Below are 17,235 nucleotides of genomic sequence, written 5' to 3' on the forward strand. Positions count from 1 at the left end.
AAGGAGGCTCTAAAGTCAGCATCCCAGTCCAACAGTCCCAAAAGCCTAGATGCAGAGACTAATCAATTTTTTTTAACAGCCCAAAACATAAATATGGACAGCTAAAGCTGATGGTATGAACAAGTGTGAGGAAGGGCTCTCTCTAAGACCTACTCTACAAGGCAGACATGTACTAAACTAGACGTAGGGTCTAAAAGTACAAAAATAAAGACAGCCAGTGTTATTAGGTACATATTTCAGTTAATTTTTTTTTTCACAAATGGTAGCTATTATGTTCTCCCACCAAGTGGATTGTATTGGGTTCATCATCAAAACTAGATTCAGATGTTAATCCCACCAGGGTAGGGATTTGGTCTGCTTTGTTCACAAATGTAGCCAGCATCCAGAAAAGTGCCTGGCACACTGTGTTCATGCAAATATTATATGAAAACTGTGTGCATGCAATTATCAAATGTAAATTTCTTTAATCTTCACAACTACCTAGGGAAAGAAACTAAAGTTTAAGACATATAAGTAGCATGCCCAAGGTCACACAGCTGGCAAGTGGCAGCATGACATTTCTTATACCTATATGTCTTTAGACTATATCATTGTACATTGGTTATTGTGACCATTAGGCTAGTATAGAGTAATCAAGCAATCCTTTATTATAGCTTACTCTAAATTCTGCATTGAACTAGATAGCAAAAAATTGCTATCTACCTCTAGCAATCATTATAAATTATAAAACCAGCCAAAGAAAGCAAACTGATAGAACTACAAGCTAACCCATGACTAAAATTTACATTTATAAAAGCTACGACTCTTATTTGATGGGGCACATCTGTATAAAAAGCATGCAGATGAAGTCTGATCATTAAAGCACAGACAGACCTAACCTACTGGACACATTGCTGATCTTTCTAAAGGAAAAATCTTGCTTTCATAGCTAAAGTGACCAGAAGAAACAGTTTTAAAATGTGATGATAACTGGTCAGATCTGAGAGTCAAGGAGCAATTAAGATGTTCCCTATCAAAAAAAAGGCAAAGGAAATAATTCCAAGAAAAGAGAAGTATCAGAGGTTGCAAAGGCTCCACACCTGACCTTCCAGTACCTTTTATGTTGGGTTTCCTGGGAACATACCAGTCTTTGTGTACTGCTTAGAGCAGAAGCTTCAACATTCTTTTACCTCACAATATGTAAGATATCATGTAACCAAATGAGGTGAAGTGTAATCTCATCACACAATAAAACATAAACAGCTGTGAATTTGTGGCTAAAGGACAGCAGCTCAATTCAGCTGCACACCTGCAATTATTTAATGTCTAGTTAAGCTTGTCTCCATTTAATAAATTACCTGATAATTACAATGTGAATGAGAAGAAAAGACATAAGCCACAACTGAGAACTGGAGACAACGGCAGGAATTAACAAACAAGGGTAGAAGAAAATGCCTCACAAAAGATCTGGGGAACAACAAAGTATTTGAGCCAAACCAATTCAGTAATTCAATTTGACAGATATTTCATAAGCATCTGCTGGATTCCAGGAAGGGTACCAGCCATGATAGAGGGTCCAAGGCTAACTTGTTGGAGCCCCTGCCTTCAGTGTGCTCACCAAGTTCCCAAGCTACTTCTAGAAGGAAGGGCTAAAAAAAGAATAGAATTTTCACTTTTCCAGGCAGGTAAAAAATCTTCAGGATTATCAATTAACCTTTTCACTTAGAACATACGGCCAGCTTTTCATGTGTCCAGAAAACCAGAACAGACTGTCCCAGAACGATACAAATCTATAAGCAATATTAACCTACCATTTTCTCCAATACCTTCGGCCACTCTCCACACCAGCTATTTCCTGAAATTCACCCCAAATAAATTTATTTTTCTTCTATCTTTACTTCTCCTGACAACCCTCTGGTGAAACAAAATTGTGAGAAGGAAGAAAACAAAAGGAAAGGCAGAGTGGAGGGGATGGATGGAGGAATTTCCATAACACACTGTTATGGGCTGAATCGTGTTGCCCCAAAACATGTTATATGTTGGAGACCTAACTCCTAGTCCTTCAGAATGTGAAGATAATATGGAGATAAGGTCTTTAAAGAGGTAATTAAGTAAAATTAGTTCTCTGGGATGGGCCCCAGTACAATATAACTGGTGTCATATAAGAAAAGGGAATTTGTAAATACCACAGACAAAAGACCATGTGAGGATACAATGAGAAAGTGGCCATCTGCAAGGAGAAAGTGGCCATTGGCAAGCCACGGAGATTGGCCTCAGCAGAAACCAGTCCTTAATCTAGGCCTTCTAGCCTGGACAACTTGAAAAAATAAATTTCTGTTGTTTAAGCCACCCTGTCTCTGATACTTTGTTATAGTGGCCCTAGCAAACTAATAAACACAAAGCAAACAATAAAGTCTTAAAAAGTAAGTAATTTCTTGTGAATAGACCCATTCCAAATTCTTCATCAACTAAAGTTCCACTCTAATCCAAATAAAAGACTAACAACTTCTTGGTATTTAATCCTTGCTTGTTGGGCCGTCCCTGGCTACAATGTGATACAGCTGAAACAACATGCATTCTTTCCACACAGCAATTCTGTAGCTTTGAATCTGGCCAAAGGACACTCTCTACTCAAATCACCTAAGGACCTAAATAAAACACTAGGCCATCCACCTACCCAGTCATCTTTTTATCTATCTATGCATTCATTCTCCAAAACTTATTGGACTCCTACTAGTTGTAGGAAAAATTAAGATTTAGGACGAGCTCCTACTACTAGTACTAGGTAGTATTAGTACTAGTACTAATTATATTATCAGGCTGAATTGAAATAGGCACAAAAACCTATAGAAGCACCTTGTTAGGCACATCCAACACGTAAGTTTCCAAGTATGAAAGGAAAAAGGGAAGAGGAGGATATTTTAGGCACAGAAAACACATAAACAGAGGCACAGAAACCACAAGCAGGAACCAGAAGTCAGAATATCAAAATATCTGTGAATCCCAGTTCTAACACTTACAAGGTGTGTGACCTTGAGCAAATAACAAAATTATTTAACAGCATAAAGAGATTATGCATATCAAGCACCTAGAGTTGTACCACCAATGTAGTGTAGGGCTGCTAGTGGTTACAGTTTGTTTGTCCTGGAAATGGTAGATAGTTCCATGAGCTGGACTATAGGGAAGAGTAAGCCTAGAAATAAGGCTGGAACAGTCATTTTGGAGCCAGACTGTAAAGTGCCTCTCATACAGCATACTGAGGTATCTAGAAAACAATATATCCTGTGAACAATGGGAAGCCTCTGAAGGTTTTCTTGACCCCAATTGCAAGGTGCACAGTTTGGGATTTCTGAAAGAAATCTCCAGTGGTGATGGTACACTGAACAGTTGGGGAGAGAATGAAGTCAGAGTGACCAGTCAGTGCAAGTTGCTGGGCCAGAGAAAAGGGAGAAAGGAAAAGACAAAGTCAAGGTACATTTCAGCAGTAAAACAGCCAGGACATAATGGATGACCTTCCAAGATGAAACTTGTTTCAAAAGAAAACAACAAAGGCTTTAATTGTGTTAGCTAGCCAGGTTACTATTTTGCACTCCAGAAACACTGTTCTACTTAATTAACTAATTTACATTCTAATGTATTTACATACATGCATACAAAAAAAAGAGCTAGTAAAACATGACTATAAAGACCAGTCCTCCTGACCAATAAATACTCTCTTTAAAGAGCCAAACAACTGCAGGGAGCTTTTATTTTTAGCATTTAACATCTCTGATATTTACTAAAGTTTATAGTTCCTCTTCCCTGGGAGTTATTTTATTGTTTAAGTGAACTGTATTAATATTCGTACTTCCACCCTGACCAAACCAACAGATGAGAGCAAACAGCTTCCTCTCACTCTTCAACCTGCTGCTATTTTCATACCTAACCTATTCTAAAAGTATAATGATCAGCTCTAAATCTAGGCTTGAAGGCAGAGTACTAAAGGCCAGTACAACATTTACATTTCTTCCAGGCTGAGGCATGGAAATTCAGCGACAAATCAATTTTTTTCTTTTAGAGAGTGGTAGATAAGTAGGCTTTTGAGAAGAGGCAGTGCATGGGAGAGGAGATCCAAAGCAGATGATGGGGATGTCCTTCCATAAGTCACCTTTATAACCCTGGTAATTTTTAAAGCACTTATCAGGTCGATAAAGCAGATCCAGTCAAGTGATGGAGGAAGCGGAACAGGTTTCAGATAGGCCTCTGGCCATGCACTGGTATGGCCATAAACTGGACAAAGTCAGGCTACAGATTAAAAAACCCAGGAGTTCTGCACCAGTGTATGGTTCCCACCTTTGCATACCACCTACACTTCTGTACACATCCACAGAAACACATCCACCTTCCACATGGTCATAGGCATTCTCTTTGCCTCCCTTACTGGCCTTTAATGCTGCATCTTTATATTAGTTATTTGTAAACAATCCTGTCTCCTCATCTAGACTAAACCCTCCTGGATAAGTAGGATCCACACTGGAGTCTACCCTGTGTTATGCCTAGATAACGAACGAAGTCAAGAGATGTTTAGTAAATGGCAGGTTAAGCACAGCAGCAGAGAACGCTAAGAAGAGCCTTGGAGGGCCCCTAGATTAGAGCAGTGCTTCCAAAAATTTAGCATGCAAACAAATGACCTGGGGATGCTGTTAAAATACATATTCTTGAACCCCACCCCCTGGAGATTCTGATTCAGTAGGTCTGAGGTAGGGATCCCCAAATCATCATTTCTAACAAGATCTCAGGTGAAGTTAACTTTGCCGGTCCACACTAGCTCTGCCTAGAATAACTTCCTATCCAAAGCAGAAATCTCTCCTATCCAAAGTACAATCCTCAGAAACAGCATGTAGTAGCCACTGCCCCACCCTCTGTGACAAAAGTTCACACACCCCCAAGACAACCCAGTCTATTTCACATCAGAGAACTAACTGCTAGAGACATTCTCCCATATCCAAGTTTCTTGGACTTCAAAAGCCTAAGGATGTGCCTTTCACAGAGTTCTCTCACAGATCTTTCTTCAAATCACTCACTCACTCACTTTCCTTCCTTTTCTAACTACCTTTGCCTTTTTCTCTTTGTCCTTGCATAACTGCAACTACAACTGAATACTGAACAGAGCAAACAGCCCTTTTATTTGTGCTCCTCAGAAAAATATTCCAAGAAAATTGCCTGCTTCTCAAGTTACAGGTCCTCCCCTCTCTGAATTTACCTACTTTTCCCATAATGAACTCCCTCCATGCTAGCAATTAATCACTCCTTAAGACCACCCAGGAATAGCCAAGGGGAACTCTCTCTCCTCTCCATAAAGCTGCCTGCCAGCACTGTATGGGCCTCTCTAAGTCCCTCACAAGCACATCAATATCTTTATTGGTCACATGAGGAGGCTGGCTGATCTCGGGCTTCCTTCCAGCTCTGATGCTCTAGAAGTGTATGATGCAAACCCAGGGACACATAGAAATTATTCCAGGTTCCTCCTTTGCTGATACTCTCCTCTCAGAGATGCCTTGCTGACCGGGGTAAAATATCTGGAAATTCAAAGTCTGGACACCTGGAGTGAAAGCCCAACTCCACCACCAAGGAACTGTGATCTTGGGCAAATCTGATAACCTATGTGACTTTGCATTTCCTCAACTGTAAACTGAGGATAACATACCGCAAAGCTACTTTAAGAGATTTAATTGAGGTAGAATGAAATATGTAAAATGTTTCCCAAGCTGCAAAACACTACAAAAATGTTATATATCATCAATGCCTAGAATTTCCCTAGTATTTCTCTTTCACCTACTAATGGTTCCCAGCTCAACTGATTCTCTCCTTCAGGATGCATATTCCAGTCGCCTGTCAAAGGACAGTAACCTAATGTTCTTTGTATTTCAGCACATGCTCCAGGTGGCAGTTGATGACAGCTGTGCATTTATAAGCATCTGTGCTCAGGTTCCTATCAAAATGCAAGCTCTTCAAGGTGTTCCTATAGCATCTCGCACATCAGCTTATTTAGTGTTTGGCACTAAATACTCAAATACTGGCTGACTGAATGACATTTCAGTTAGTATGTTAAATTCCTCACAAACCAAAGGACAGAGGGAGAAGAAAGGTTAATCAACAAAAGTCCAATGCAACACAACCACTATTTTATGCCATGATTTCTGAAATCACTATCTTTTACTACTTGTAAACCATTATTTATTGGCAACTTACATACAATGTTCCAGGCCAGTGCTAAGCACTTCATGTGTACCATCACACTTAGTCCTCACAACCATTCAGTGAGGCAGGTATTATCATTATCTCCATTTTATAAATGGGGAAAGTAATACTGCACAAAGTAATATCTCTGAGGTGACACACCTAGCAGTGGCAAAGCAAGACTATGAATCTAGGAAGTTTTATTCTAAGCCCGTGCTCTTAAATTCCAGGTGAGTCAAACCCTTGCAGGACACAAAGCTTTAAGACATGTACCCGTCTGAGAAAAGTACCTCTAACTCCATGTTTTAGCTCCTTACTCTGAGAACCAAATAACAGGACAAATGACAGCATGATGCTCCAGAAAAATTATAGGGACTCATTCTCTTAATTAGCGTGTGATGTGGAGAGGTGGGAAACAACCAAATATTTAATGTGCTTGAAACCTGGTCTATGAAAGACTTAGTCACTGGAAAACTACATTCATAACTGAAAGTAAATACAAACTCGAGGCAAGATTTTCACTTCAATAACCTTTCTACTTAATAATTGATATTAGTAAAAGAATAATAATGGAAGATAGGCTCTGAATTATATGCCCAAGAATGGGAGCTACTCAGAGGCTCAGCAGAACTCCCAACTCTGTCACTCCATATGGAAATCCCCAGAGGCAGTCAAGTCATAAATTGAATTTGTGTCCTTCTCTGGGCTGACATACATATGACAAGCCCCAGAATTCCAGGAGATCTGTACTCCCTTAAACCATCTAACATAATTAACAGCTAATAATGGCATAAGAAAAAAAAAATCCCAATAACCTTTACAACTTTTCTCTAAATCTCAAAGTATTTCAAAATAGTTTATTTTAAAACTTTGGGGGAAAAAAAACAACAACAACAACAAATAACAAGCAAGGAATATGACCAGACTGGAAACTATTAGATACAGAAATACTATTTGATCTTGCATATGTTAAGAGATGCTCAACATCACTCATAATAAGAAATGCAAATTGAACCACTCTGAGATACTAATTTTCTCCTATCAGACTGGCAAAAATTCAAGTTTGTCAGCCCTGTTGACAAGGCTGTGAGGAAATAGGTAGGAATATAATTGATATAACCTCTACAGAGTGATTTGGCAATACTATAAAAATTACAAATGTACATACAATTTGACTAACAATTTCACTTCTTAGAATTTATCCTACAGATGTATATATACCCATGGATGAAATGCCATATGACCAAAATTATTCACTGCAGCATCACCTGTATTAGCAAAAGACTGGAAATAATCAAAGCATCAGAACTGGTTAAATTAATTATGGTACAACCTTACATGGAAAATTATGCAGTTATAAAAAAGAATTTGGAGGCCCTCAATGTATTGAGATAGAATGATCTTCAAGACATACTGATAATTACAAAAGAGCAAGACACAGAACCATGTTTATAGTATCTAGCTATTGTATAATATACATTCAAATGTACTTCTATTTGCTTTGAGAAATTATGGAGGATATACAAGAAACTACTAAGTTGTTATGGGAGGCTGGGGAATAGTGTATATGGGTCCAGGAATGGGAATGAGATATTTTTCTATATACTTTTTTTTATATAGTTTTATATAGATTTTTGAATCATATGAATATATTACCTACTCATCAGTAATAAAAAATAATAATAAGATAAAGAAACTAGCAAAAACACCCATTAGTTCCATGAATGACAGGGTCAATCTTTGGTTTTAACTCTATGTAGATTTAATACATTACTCAGAGATTATCAGAGACCATTCTCCAACCTGTATTGCTATTGCTTCCTACAACGTGCCTTACCTCACATGATTCTAGGAGATATACACCAACTTAATACTAACCAAAAGAATGTAATCAAACACAGAAAAATGTAAATGTGAAAATGTAAACATTACAAAAAACAATATTATCAAAGTCACCTATGATGCTGGGGAATCTATCTTACCTCTTTAGATTAACTGTGCCACTCTGTTTCCTTACCATACATACCCATCCCAAATGCGTACCTCTCTCTCCCCAAGCACAGTGTAGAATTAAGCACTTTTAATAATTTAAAAAGGAACTTATTTGAAAGCAAATTTGAGCCCAAAAGCATGAATTAAAATCTCAAAATACAATTTACAGACACAAAGTGGTCCTGGCTATGTATAGTGTGATAATTTGACATGTTGGCAGATGCTGACCAAAAGTGACTCAGCAACACATTATCTTAAGTGGGATCTTACATATGGTCCTTGTGTTGACTCCAACGCTGTGAACACTATGGGACTATTACAGCAGTCCACAGAGCCTGTGTGCTATCTTACAGGAGGGCAGCCAAAATGACAAGGCCAGCCTGTGACATCAGTGATCCTATCAAGAAAGAACCCCCAAGCTCACAGATTATAACATTAGATGGTAGACAGACAGCCACTCAGTAGATAAATACTTTTCAAAAAAACCATCTGGGAGACAAGTCATCAAATCCCAGCTCACCTAAGTACTATCTTGGGAAAATTATTTGCTTTTCTACTAGATCAATAAGTAGCAAATAAGGTCAGAGACTAGAAATGAACAATCAATAAAATGGGGAAGGCATTATAACCTGTCACTGGTTTTAGCCATATCCTTTGTTCCTGTCTGGAGGTTTTCACGGGAAGAAGGGAAGAACTATTAACTATACCAATTGATTTCTTTCACACAAACACGTGCACATGCCTCATTTACTATGCTTAAAATTACAGGACCATTATTAATGGACCAAGATACTCCTTAATAACACTAGCAGAATCATGGCAGATCACCCAGGGAGAAAAAACTTGCCCTAGACAGTCCATGTATAACTAGAGTTACCAAGTTTTTGCCAGTTTACTCAAAGTCACTGTTCAAAGCTAGGGAAACAAGGGCTTCTGAAAATAACATTCTGCCCCCTTCCCCTCTCTCCTCAGGTCTGTCTTAATGTCTTAGTCAGCAGGGCCATGATCTAGAAAGCTCCACTTTAAACTGCTGCACTATCATAAAATGCCTGATATACTTGAAGAGGTGAAGGAAAACGCTGCATGCTGATCCAGCTACAGAAAGTTCCCTGCTACCTCATGAATTTTTGAAGGTGTCTCATAAATCAACTCAACCAAGATCACTTAACTTGGTTTTGTTACAAATCCTGCTGCCACAGTGGACAGCGTCTGAAATTGTAATTTAAAAACATAAAAGAAAAAAGGAGAGAAGGAGGGACCTTTCCACAAAAGCTGGGGTGGAGAGCTGACAATGCCAATTCTGGAGGTTCTGAATATACAGTTTGAGGTGTCCAGAAAGTCAAAGAAAAGTAACTAATCTGAATTAACAAAATGCTTTGTTGCAGAATATCCATGTTTCTCTCACTTACACTTATGCATATAAATCTTGAGGTCTGAGACCAGCTTAGACCACTCCACAGCACATCCAGAAAGCCCATCCCTGTCATGTCCTCCCCAGCACTTCTCATATTGGATCATGGCTGCTGGCTTACTCATGTTAATTCCCTCCCTAAACTGTGAGTTTCCCAAGGGCAGAGACCATTTCATTTATTAGGGATAAATTTATTAGTGCACCTAACTCAGTACATGACACCATGGATGCAATATATGTCTTTTTTTACTGTTTACTTAGAAGAGCCAGTACTTCTGAGGAAAACATAAGTGAGCCCCTGCAATCTAGTTCCCTTTCCCTTAACAAAGACAAGCATGAGGTCTACATTCTAAAGTGGTGATTCTCAGAGTGAGGTCCCTGGATCAGCAGCATCAGCATCACCTGAGAACTTGTTTGGAAAAGTGAATTCTCCAGCCCCATCCAGACACACTGAAACAGAAACTGGCTAAGGTCTAGCAATCTCTTTTAATAAGCCTTCCAGGTGATTCTAATGCAAAGTAAAGTTTAAGAACCACCATAAAACAGTTTCTGCTCATATATACAAGCTACAGCTTTTAGGTGTTTGGAGATAAAAGTCTACACATAACCATAAGCCAGCTTTTCTGGTATTGTTAATTAACTGCATATGCCATACTGGTTCGGTGATTTTTATTAATCTATTCCTCTCCACTCACAGCACAGACATACATATTTTACCAATGAAAATACCAAAGTCAGGCCAATAGCTAAGACACTAGAGAAAACCCTTTTTTACAAACTGACTGGAACACATTAGGAAATGAATGTTATACAAAGTGACAAGAAGGTCAGGCTCCTTGGGCAGAATGGAGGTCACTCTGCATTCATCTCCCACTGGAACAACTAAAAGACATTCAGGAAAGACCTCATTCCCTCTGTACATGGTCATTCTGGCATTCTTGACAAATCCAAGTTATCTGCTGGTGTTTCTAAAAAGCACATCTAGGTATGTGGGTAAGGATATTCAGAGTGTTTAAAGAGGGAGGAGAAACTTTTTTTCACATGGAGACATCAATGACAAGGCAAGAATAACCCTAATTACCTACTGCTATTCTGGAAAAAAAATCTATACCCTGAGTCTGAAAAATTCTGTACCCTAACTCGGGTCTTGTTCTGGAGGAAAAGCAGCCCAGCTCAGACACTCTTGGCAGGCATTAAGAAAGGATGGTGTAACTAAGGAAACCCACCTAGGGAGGGAGCTCTGTTTCTTGGCCTTCCCCTATGGAGGGATGACCCAAGCAAAAAGGGAAGATCAGCATTCCTGAGCTTCTGCAGCTTCCAGAGGTGCACGCAGCTGAGCTCAAGCTTCCAGAGGCATCAAGTCTCTCTCTGTCTTAAGGGCAAAATCAAACTTGCCTTTGGGATTGGACAAAGTGCACAAGGAAAGGCAAACTCTTATCCTTGCTTGACCTGGTAGATGCATGCGCTTCACTAGTCAGACATCGGTTCAGATCTGAAAAGTGTTACTGGTTTGGTAATAATACATTTTTATCTAAAGCCCACAAAGCAAAATGTGAGAAAGGGTCTCTTCCTATTTGTAGACTAAATATAAGCAAATATTGACAGTCTAGGACTCTCCTATGTAATCTCTCTCATAATGCAGCAGCTGCTGGCAGGAAAACCACATTTAAAAATGATAGTGTGTTTTTTTCCTTTTTTAAGCTTGTGTTCTGTCTAACTTCCATATCTAATTTCAAGGAATTCAAAATTAAGAGTAATTGTGGTCAAAACATGCTAAGTTTATTCCAGCAGTAGGGAAAAATGATTTTTTAAAATGTTTCATTTTAAATAAAACATTGTCAAAAAGCAGGTTTTTAAGGAAATGACAATATTATACAATAACATGCCTAATTATCTCTACTATCAATCCAGTTTTACAAGAATAAGTTTTTTAATTTCATGTTAATATTTGCCCAATTAAATATCTTGGTTAATATGTTTGCTTTTAAAATGAGTCTTAAAAAGCACAATATTTGACTGAATCTGACTCAAATGTCATCAAATTCATCCAAATCAGGACCTAACTCTAATCAAATATGAGACTAGAATTTTTCAAACTGATAATGTGTATTTTATTTTAAATCTTAGTAAGCTGAAAAATAACATGATATAGCAGTACCTCATCTGCATTGTCGACCTGAAAATACATTTTTTATTCCTTGTTAATGTATTCTAAATGATTAAACAAATGATATCTGCATATGATAAAACATAGGCTACCACTTTCTCTCTAATGGAATGTTTATTTCTGGAAGCACCCAAAATGTACCAAGAAGATATCCATGTTTTACCAAAACAGTATCTCATTTACTCTTATCTTCAAAGACATTTATCTTTTTGCAAAGCAAGAAAAAGTAATTTTATCTCTCACTGACATACCTATACTAAAACTATGAATAGAAAGGACACCTTATTAAATACTAAATTTCAATCAACTTTTAAACTTGAGGGTCAGCATTCCAACTAGAATTACTTTTTTTAGATAACTCCTGTACACCGAGGACCCAAATACAGAACGACAAAGGTCAATTTCACCACTTATGAAAACCTAAAGAGTTTGATTAGCACTTATTCTTTGTTCCTCTAATGTAGTTTGCTCTAGACATGGCTGGGCATCGAAATCACCCGAGAGCTTTCAAAAATTAAACATTCTCCATCCTCATCTCAACAGAAACTCCAGGAGTAAGAAATCTGTATTTGTTTTTGACAAACAAATTTCAGAACCACTACTTGGTAGCAGGGAATAAAAAAATCAACAAACATCAGTTTCACAAAAGTACCCCAGCCATCACCAAAGTTGGACTTGTTTTAAAAGACACCTCAATGGCAGGAGGAAACATCTGAAAGGCAAAATAAGACCTAGTGTTGCCCATGAAACTCAGCAAATCTCCCTGCCAAATAGTGTAAAGACCAGAGTAGTGGCTCCCAAGCTTTAGGACATACCAGCATCACCTGAGGCTTATTAAAGTTTCTGATTCAGTAAATTGGGCAAGAATTTGCATTTCTAACAAGTTCCCAGGTGATGCTGCCATCTGGTAAATTGCTCTGAGAACCACAGGGCTGGAGCAATGATGCAGAAATCAGATCTGCTGCAACTTCAGCTTTGTCACTAACTAGCTGCACAACTTTGAGCAAGTACCAAATTCTCTAAGTTTGCCTTTTTCTTCTCCTTCTGACTGTACCAGTGCATCTCCTCTAACTCCAACACTCTCTCCTTCTATGAAATACTAACTCCAGCTGGATTAGCACATGAAATTGCAGGAATCCTGGGGGTAAAAAGAAAGGTTTTAATCCCTATGACAATCAATGAATTACATTAACAGCCAAAATTAACACACACAAAAGTCATTTTTTTAAGCATTTTATTTTATTTTATTATTAATTTCAGGACATTGGTTAGGCATCATATAAATGTCTAAGCTTATGAAATGATCCCCCTGATTACTCCTGATTATTCCCTCTGGCTCTACACATAAGCCATTACATTACTGCTGACTGCATTCCCTATGCCATGCTCCCCATCCCCATGACCATCTATCAACAACTAATTTGTACTTCTTTAACCCCTCACCCCACAAAATGCCATTTTTTAATGTTTGCAGGCTACCAAACTGCATATCTAATGGTTCACACATATGAGGATGCCCCAACTTCATATTCATTCATTTCTCCAATTAAATCACCACACAAATATGTTCCTAGAGCAACACTGGAAAACATTTTATATGCCTTTATTTCACAGCCCTATCACAAGTGTGCCCTTTAAAGTAATAGGCCTTAAAAACAACAGATGTTTCTATAACAACTCCTCATTTCAAAGAACAGCCAAGAAAAGTGTCTTCCAAAGGTATGTATGGTTCTTTCCTCCATCTCTCTCTGTTCATCCTCTTTACAGACCTGAAATAGGCACAGGATGCTGCAGTAGTCTGCCTTTCCTCTGGGAGTAGTTTTGTAGCGATTAGAAGCTTTCCTGGTGGGCCAGGGGTCACTGGCAATGCCAGTGCCCTCCCTGAGGCACATTCACAGGGCCCCTGTCACCACTGGCCCCACTGAAGTTCTCAGCTGGATGGCACAGTGGGCAATGGCAGGGAGCTAATGGGGCCAAGGTGAGGCATCAGAACCACACAGGAATCAGTTCATTTGGCTCAGATCCAGGGCTATAGCCTCCAAGTCTAATCTCAGCCTGGTAAATACTGGCTGTAATGGAGAAAAAAAATCCATCCTCCTCCAGAAAACACCTCCTGCCTTGGATCCCGCTGAGAGAAAATCATACACAGAAATTATTACTTCTGTCCTAGAGCACCAACTATGTGTGGGGCACTCAATGAAAGCAATAACGGCCTCTATTAATCATGTTACTAAGTAATCAATATTCTACTTTCAATTAATGTTTATTGAGTACCTACTGTGTATCATGCACTGTTCTAAGAGCTATGGATATAGCAGTAAATAGGAAAAAAAAAAAACCTCTCTTCACAAAGCATCCAGTCCAGTGGAGACAATATTAATTTCTGAAAAAAAATATTTTAATGGAAGTAAAGCAGAGTAGGTATTCCAGACTGATTGAAGAGAGGGAGGAACTATCTTAGAGTCAGGAAAAGCCTCTCAGAGAAGGAAACTTTCTGGCAAGGGTTAAAGTAGACACCTGACATTTAGTATCAGTTATCTTCATAACCTCACAGGCAGGTATTTATGTTTTACAAATGAGGAAAATGGGGTTCAAGATAGTTAAAAATAACCTGCCCAAGTTTATGACTATCATGCCCAAGTCATAACTCTACAGTCCATGGTACCCTTTCCACTATGCAGAGGTAGCAAGACACCAACCTTGGTCTCTGATGCAAGATGTCTATACCCCAGGGGGTTCTCAAGAGGATTCATTTGGGTAAAAAAAAAAAAGAAGAAAGAAAATCAGATTATATATGTATACTTATTTTTTTATCTCAATCCTTTAAATTCCTATTTCTATGTAAGCTTTATATGTGTAAATATGTATACAATTCAGAAGTGACTATAAAAATATTTATTGATAGGGACATATGATGATAAAAATTCCAAGATCACTAGAGAATAGATGCCAAAGAAATAAACATGCTCCCACTTCCCAAAAGCAGAGTATTTTGTTATGCACAGCCTGTATTCTGTGAACATAATTTTAAATTTCAAGATACAAAATAAAATAGACAATGCATGTGAATATACATGGTACGGCTCACTGTGGAGTCAAGACGTTTTATTCCAGTGCCTCATCTGACCACCATGCAGGCCTCAAGGGCTGGGCCTCACACACTGAGGAGTACAATCTGCTCCCCTGACAGGGAAACCTGCTTATTCCACACTGCAGGTAATCCACCAATTCTTTTCAAGTTGGTCACGAGACAACAGCTGTCAACTGGTAATAACTTTTGGTCACTCCCTACCCATGCTGTTTAATACGCATGTAAACATAAGTTTCATAAATTGTTCAAATGCGTATTTACTCTAAACACCATTATGGGTCCATCAGATGGTTACAGGCTATCAGCTAAATAATATGCATTTTTTAAAAGGCTTGGCAGCTTAATACATATTTTTACTGCTCACATAACCCAAAAATAGCCTCAGAGTAAAACATTTAATTTGACACATAAAGAGTCCATTCTATGGCTTAATCCTCTTTTGTGTTTTCAAAAAGGGAAGAAAACACCAAGGTAGTTCAATTTGATAGGAGGAGCACTGCAAAGGAAAGGGGAAAAATTCACACATAACTGATCTTACTTCAGGGCCAGATTTAAAGGTGCTGGTGAATAAAGGGGTATTTGGAAAAAAAAAAAAAGGGGGTATCTGGTTATCAGAAGCATTTAGGCTGATCTTTAAAAACAAGGCAATTATTTTGGATAGTCTCCTGGATATTAATCCTCCCTCAAAATGTCTAGTATCATTTACCTATACTATAAATTGATCTGGTAAAATAGTGTTTCTTAAATTAGGGTTCTAGAACTGAACTACTGGTAACCACAAGAGAATTCCTGTTGAGATCTCTAACTGATCTATAAATCTACATAAATTTTTCTTCAATTCTCAAAGGCAAATGTGCAATTCCACAGATACTCATGTCCTTTAATATGACCAAGAGCTACTTACTAGTTGCCTAATAAGTGAGTTTGGTGGTTCCTAAAATCTGCATAGATAAGTTAAAATCAGCAAGTTAGCAAAGTTTACAAAGAACTTAAAAATTGGTCTACCAAGAACTCAGGCTGCTCTCTGATGCTCCAAAGTGTCTACCGGCACTCTCACACAAACGCTGGGACTCTAAATTCTCACAAAGCTCTGGAAGGATAATGTGTTATCAATGTAACATCAGTGTTGTCCTGAGCCAGTCATTGTCTACGATACTGCTCTTCATGCTTTTTAATTATAAATTTCTGTTCGTTCGATTTTATCATTCTAAATTTGACTTGTTGAAGATTATTTGGCTAATCTCACAATGTGTAGTTACCTATTTATAGCATTTATATTTTTGTCTTGTAATTTTCAACAATGAGACCTAAAGAAATGTATGTGTTATTATTAAAATAATACAAACCCATATAGCTAAAGCAGATATATATACAAAGCCTAAAAAAGTTATTTGCACAATAAAACTTCATTTATGATTTTATGCTTTTTAAATAACTTACCATCTACAATCAAGGTTAAGTACAACAAAATTACAGTTTTTAAGCTTATGGGACACTGCTTTATAAAATAAAATCATACACATAAGGCTCATACTGATATCTGTTTATCTTGATGTTGGATGGTAAAAGTGAGACAAGGAACTCTGCCCCACCTAAGTGAGTTAAGTCCAAAAATCCTGAGAACCAATACTCCAGATCTGTATTTCTTAACCATCTCTGTCAGAGCCACTTCTGAGAATGACAACACCTATGATATTTGCCACAGAAAGATACACACATGCATTAAAATTTGCATCCTGGGGCATATTTCTTAACTCCTAAAGCCTTTATAAATCAAATTACTTGTGCTGAGAAAATTCTGTCATCTTAATTTTCCATGATTAATATTTTCAAAATATTTTAAAGTTTCCCAAATATATAAACATTAATATTGAATATCATTTTGAAACTGCTTATGACTCCCTGAAAATTCTGCAAATATCTCCTCATTCTTAAACCCTTCTCTCAGGGTCCTGAACCCAATGTTAAGAACTCATGGTTCTTAACAGATTCCATACCGCTTTCATCATCATTTCAATATCAACTCAGGAAACTGTACTCTGATTTCTTGATCCACATCAGGATTTGTTCCTATTTTTAGACACAGCGGTGTTTATTACTTTCTACTACTGAATCCTTCTCCAAAACCCTAGGGTAAAGGTTTTACTCCAGAGGAGAAAATGACCTATTCTAAAGGTCTTCCACTCTAGCACCTGTGGTCCTTTCACTGTGAGCCATGTATCTTTAAGATTAGAATATTGTCTTCTGTGTCCACATTCCTTCACACTAGGGAATCTTTCAATCTCCTCAAAAAATCCATTTTTCACAACATTATTGTTATATTGATCTGAAATCCGTCTTCCTATAACCTACTCCCAATGGTCTTTGTTCTCGTAC

The 17,235-nt window shown here is 37.9% G+C and overlaps 1 protein-coding gene across 1 annotated transcript in view; it reads right to left on the bottom strand.

Moving 5' to 3' along the window:
* Positions 1-17,235, bottom strand: part of AUTS2 (activator of transcription and developmental regulator AUTS2) — a 1,077,358-nt gene that overhangs the window by 981,864 nt on the left and 78,259 nt on the right.

Source organism: Pteropus medius, unplaced genomic scaffold (assembly GCF_902729225.1).
Source record: "Pteropus medius unplaced genomic scaffold, Ma_sr-lr_union100, whole genome shotgun sequence".
NCBI classification, from domain to species: Eukaryota; Metazoa; Chordata; class Mammalia; order Chiroptera; family Pteropodidae; genus Pteropus; species Pteropus medius.